The 5892-nt window shown below is 39.7% G+C and overlaps 1 non-coding gene across 1 annotated transcript; it reads right to left on the bottom strand.

The window, feature by feature from the left end:
- Window positions 1–347: 347 nt before the first annotated feature.
- On the bottom strand, window positions 348–485 carry LOC119920235. Its single transcript, XR_005447993.1, has one exon. It is a non-coding gene; the product is annotated as a small nucleolar RNA SNORA7 (small nucleolar RNA).
- Between the last annotated feature and the right edge of the window lie 5407 nt (window positions 486–5892).

Genomic DNA, 5892 nt, shown 5'->3' with positions numbered 1-5892 from the left:
TTTATAAATGAATGAAAAAATGAAGTGAGGACATAAAGAGCACTTATCCCACTTTCACTGTTGAATAGGTAGTGTGCTTGTTTTATAAAGTGGACCATAAGCGTTTGTAAATGTGACTTGTCCCTTGTCTTATGCTGTCAAGTCATCTCTAACCCATAACAGCACCATGGATGCATCTATTCCAGAATGCACCACCTCCATCTGCAATTGTTCTGGTAGTGTATCCATAGAGTTTTCTTGGTAACAATATGGAAATGGTTCACCATTGCCTCCTTCCGTGCAGTAAACATGAGTCTACGCCCTCGACTCTCTCACCTGTCTCTGCTGCCCAGCACAGGGTAGTCTTGACTTGTAGCAGATTTCCTTCCACTCACTAGCCACTGGCCAAGCTAGGAATGGAATGGGTATACCTCTGCTTGACTCTCCCTCCCATAGTCGAGACTGGTAAAGTACTGGAAACTCTCAAGGTGCGACCCTGAGAGGGTGACTTCTCCCTACTTATCTAAATACAGCAATATAGATTCTCTTTTTCTAAATGTCATCTTTTAGTATATATGCATGTGTGTACATGTAAGACCTTCAGTCACACAAGGAAGTAGTTGTTTTTTTTATTTTTAAAAATGATTTCAGGAAACACATTTGCATCCTCAAATATATCCTTATCCAAACCTATCTTGCATTTTCAAAGATGCTGCTGCTGATGGCAAGGGACTATCTGTGTATATGGGCATGGCTGAAAATAATGATAATAATAATAACAATAATGCCAATAGCATTCATTAAGTGCTTACTATATGCCAAGCACTATGCTCTGCACTAGGGTAGATCCAGGATGATTGGATCACCCCCAGTTCCTGTCCCACATGAGGCTCACACTCTAATAGAAAAAGAGAATAGATAGCTTTTCTCCATTTTCATATTAGGAATCTGCTGCATAGTGAAGTGACTTGCCCAAAGTCACACAGCAGGCAAGTGATTGCCCTGACTCCCAGGCTAATTCTCTTTCCACTAGGTAACACTGCCTCCCTGCAATCAAAAAAGACTACATGCAGACAGAAATCCACATGGGAACAACATCTTAGGCACGAGAGGACAATAAAAATCACCAAAAAATTTAGACTAGAATCAAAATAATTGTGAAGAAAGGAAGAATGAGTCATTAGTCAGTCCAGGTAAATTTTCTGGCTTAACAGTGTTTTAATCATCCTGTACCAAAACTTCCATTTGTCCAAGTAATTCTTCTTACAATCTGGGCACATGTCAGTTTTTTTGTGATACAAGAGCAAATCATGTAGGATTTCCTGAACTTTAATTTGCCTGTAGTAAACTTCAAATAAAGTAATTTTCGTGAACTTCTTTGATCTAGCTCATATAGTTTATTGGCTTTGATGTCAAGAGCCTAAGGTTGTTCTAAGAACATCCTTTTCTCAGACTGTAAATTCCATGGCCCAGGCTTTAGGGACATGTTAATATTAGGTGCTGACCATCAAATGATTAATTTATTGTGTCTGCAGATCCGGCTGTTTTGCGGGATCCTCTCTTGCCTCATTCATTCATTCAGTCAGTCATATTTATTGGGCACTTAGTGTGTGCAGATCACTGTACTAAGAGCTTGGGAAAGTACAATACAACGATACAGTGACATTCCCTGCCCACAATGAGCTTACGGTTTCCTAACCCCTAACTGTGGAAGTACCTCAAGGTTCAGTTCTGGGTCCCCTTCTGTTCTCCATTTATACCCACTCCCTTGGAGAACTCATTCACTTCCATGGCTTCAGCTAGGATCTCTATACAGATAATTTCCAAATCTACATCTCCAGCCCTGATTTCTCTCCCTCTCTCCAGTCTCGCATTTCCTCCTGCTTTCAGGGCATCTCTACTTGGATTTCCTGCCAAACCATCAATCCTAACATACCCAAAACCGGACTCCTCATCTTCCTACCCAAAATCTATCCTCCCCCTACCTTCTCTGTCACTGTAGATAGCATCACTGTCTTTCCTGTCTTACAAGTCTGTAATCTTGGGGTTGTCTTTGACTCATCTCTCTCATTTAACCCACATATTCAAGCTGTCACTGAATCCTGTTGGATCAACCTTCACAACATTGCTAAAATCTGCCCTTTCCTATCCATCTAAACTGTTACCATGTTAATCCAAGCCCTTATCCTATTCCGCCTTGATTACTGGCTCAGCCTGCTTACTGACCTACCTGTCTCTCCCTGCTCCAGATTGTGGTGCCTGGATCCTTTTTCTATAAAAACATTCAGTCCATGTTTCCCAACTCCTCAAGAACCTTCAGTGGTGGCCCATCCACTGCCACATCAAACAGAAACTCCTTAACATCAGCTTTAAAGCACTTTATCATCTTGTCTCCTACGAAATTACCTCACTGCTTTCCCACTACAGCCCTGCCCATGGACTTTGCTCTTCTAGTTACTATATTCACTATACCTCAGTCTTATCTATGTCACTACTGACCTCTCCCCCATGTCCTGCCTCTGGCCTAGAATGCCCTTCCAATTTATATCTGACAGAACATCACTTTCCCCACCTTCAAGGCTTTGATTAAAGGCACATCTCCTCCAAGAGGCCTTCCCTGACTAGGTCCTCATTTCCTCTTCTTCCACTTACTTCTGTGTCACCCTTACACTTGGATTTATACACTTTATTCACCCCCCCCTCAGATCCACAGCACTTATGTACATATCCATAATTAATTTATTTATGTCAATGCCTGTCTCCCCGCTAGACTGTATGTTCATTGCAGCCAGGGAAGAGTTCTACCGACTCTGTTATGTTGTACTCTCCCAATCACTTAGTACAGTGCTCTGAACACAGAGCACTCAATAAAGGTGATCGATTGATTGATTGGAAAACACTTCCTGGAGGTCTGAGATTTTTTTGAGTTTTGACAACGTGAGAGCTGTGATCTAGTGGATTTTGTGGGGAGGGATCTCCATGTAGGAGAAGAGTGTTGACTGTTTGTATCATCTTCATTGCTGAATGCTGTAAAGAAATGCTTTCTAAGTTTGAAGGAGAAGGTGTTCCTCCCAACCTAAAGTTGGATAAAAAAGATGCTGGACCAATCCCTGCCCAGGAATTCAATCTGCCACAGTCCTGTTTCCAGCCCCTGGAGATGTAGATAAGAGCAGATAGGGTAACTTCAACCCTGACTCGACTGACCATGATATATATCATGGAGTAGCCTTGGAATCTTGGCCAACTTCTTGGGGGCAGCCAAATCTACCTAGCACTTGTCAGAGTCTGGGTGTGTTGATGGTGTCAAATAGCTAGAAAGTTCTATAGGCACGATATAGAGTTTGAGGAGTTTCTCCCAGAACCTATATTGTATCCATTTGCTGTTTAAATCACACATCTTGTATTGTGCTTTTGTCTGAGATGATGCTGCACTTGGATAATAGCATTCAATAGTTGGTTCAGGAAGACTCTGGCCAAGGTTGAGGTGGTAATGAAGAGCAATGTGTTATCACAGGAGTTTTCCCCAGCTATGCCATGATATTTTGTAGCCTAAGCCACACATACATGTACCCAAACTTGACCAAAGAAGGCAGGGATCCTCTTCCTGTTCTATGGAAGAGAAAACATGACCCCATTGGCTCTACAGCCCCATGGCAATATAGTTATCCGGTTTAGTTTTCTGTTTCCGTGACTCCCCAGCTCTTTTGAAAAAAAACAAAAAAAAAAAAATTAAAATAATGAATAAAGCACATTAAAAAACAGTCTATCTCTACTCCCAAAAGACTAAACTTAGATCTCCCTATCTCTGCGTCTGTGCATGTGTCTCTCCCTTCGGCTCATCTCCTTATAGAATGTCATGCATACCTCATTCAACATTCAAGTGTAGTTGATTTCCTCAAAAACATTTGATATCTATAATTCATGAATATGAATCAATGAGAACAGATATTATAATTTATTTAAACTGAAATCAGCATTCGTGACAATAATTGTTGCAAGGTCTCCTTGAGATATTGGAGCAATAAATTTCACTAGGGAAAAATGTGCATCATTTTCAGGAATTTGTACATTAAGTTTTCAAAATACAAGCACACTCCCCATGCAGAATCATATTCTAATGAGCTCTCTTTAGGCATCATAGTTATGTCTATAAATCACGTGTCACAAAGATTATCAGCACTAAAATGATCCCTTTTTATTCTTTCCTCAGCATTAGTGGGTTTTAATGTAATTAGGTGAATTGTAAAAACTTATTTGCTAGATATAGAGAGGACCTTTCTTACAAATTTAGACCAAAGATGTAGTTGTAGAAGGTTCTTTTCCTTGAACGGGAACATGATTTAATATATCACCATTTACATTTATGCATAGTACTATATAGCTTTATTGCCCAATTTTTGCCTTTGACATTGTGTCAGTCACCATTTACGATTTAAAGTTTAAAGGCCTGAGCTAATTTTATCAAGACCATGCCTAGAAAATGGGCAAAATATGGGTAATAGGAAACTTAGGTTGATATTGATACAATTTACGATTGCTGCAATATTGAATATATTTGTGTATATTCAAAATGACAAAGCTTGATTAAAAAGCTTAGATTAATGTTTTATGACTTTGATAAGACAGGTAGAAATTGATCTCTCAATAATAACAATGCTTTAATGTTTTAACCATATCTATCATTGCTATCATTATTAAGCTCTTTCAATGTACCAAGCACCGTGCAGATAGAAAAGATAATCTGATCAGACACAGGCTTTGTCCCACAATCTTGGAGGGAAGGAGAGCAAAGATCTAAAACCAGTTTTGGCAGATGAAGAAACTGAAGCACAGAGACTTTAGACCTGGAGGACCAGGGTCTCTGTCTAACTCTCACCTGGATATTTTGCCTCAGTGCTTAGTCCAAAGCTCTGTTCACAGTAACCACCTAATAAATAGTTTTCTACTACAATGGAAAAGCTATGGTTAGGACACAATTCTCCCAAATCCCCGACTCATGCTTTTTCCATTATCTCATGAATCCTAACAAAAATCCAGTAAAATTCATTCATTCAATCATATTTATTGAGCACTTACTGTGTGTAAAGCACTGTACTAAAATCAGTAAAACAGATTCAGACTAAAGTCTTTTCTCTTAATTTACCAAGCCAAAGTGGAGTCCAAGCTTAATGTGTGAATGACCAAGTGAGTGTTCTGTACAGTTACTGTTTGAATACCCCTGCAGCTGTGAGTATTCCAACATGCAGACATATTGTATCCAGAGTGAATCAATACAAACATGGATCATTTCATAGGGGGGATGTTGAGTGGTAGATAGAGTGTCTCATAAGACATAGCAGAATCACGTTAGCCACATTCCCAAATCCCAAGGCACACAAGCTGAAATCAAAACCATCAAACAAGAGAATGAGGGGAAAAAAACCCTCCATCATAAACAAAGAAAAGCATCCTGTTTTTTTCTTGAAGTTAAACTATACTAGATTCAAGCCCCAAACCATCTTTTAATCAAAACATTGACCATATTAATTGCTGAAAGTCTTCAATTAGGGATTCATTCATTCATTCAATCATATTTATTGATCGCTTAGTGTGTGCAGAGAGCACTGAACTAAGTGCTTGGAAAGTACAATTCAGCAGTAAGAGATAATAATAATAATAATGTTGGTATTTGTTAAGCGCTTACTGTGTGCCAAGCACTGTTCTAAGCACTAGGGGGGATACAAGGTGATCAGGTTGTCCCATGTGGGGCTCACAGTCTTCATCCCCATTTTACAGATGAGGGAACTGAGGCAAAGAGAAGTTAAGTAACTTGCCTAAAGTCACACAGTTGATCAGTGGTGGAGCTGAGATTAGAACCCATGATCTCTGACTCCCAAGCCCAGGCTCTTTCCACTGAGCCACACTGCTTCAATC

Source organism: Tachyglossus aculeatus, chromosome X1, assembly GCF_015852505.1.
Source record: "Tachyglossus aculeatus isolate mTacAcu1 chromosome X1, mTacAcu1.pri, whole genome shotgun sequence".
Classification (NCBI taxonomy): Eukaryota; Metazoa; Chordata; class Mammalia; order Monotremata; family Tachyglossidae; genus Tachyglossus; species Tachyglossus aculeatus.
The sequence above is the reverse complement of the archived record's forward strand: the minus strand, read 5'-3'. Positions and strand labels throughout refer to the sequence as shown.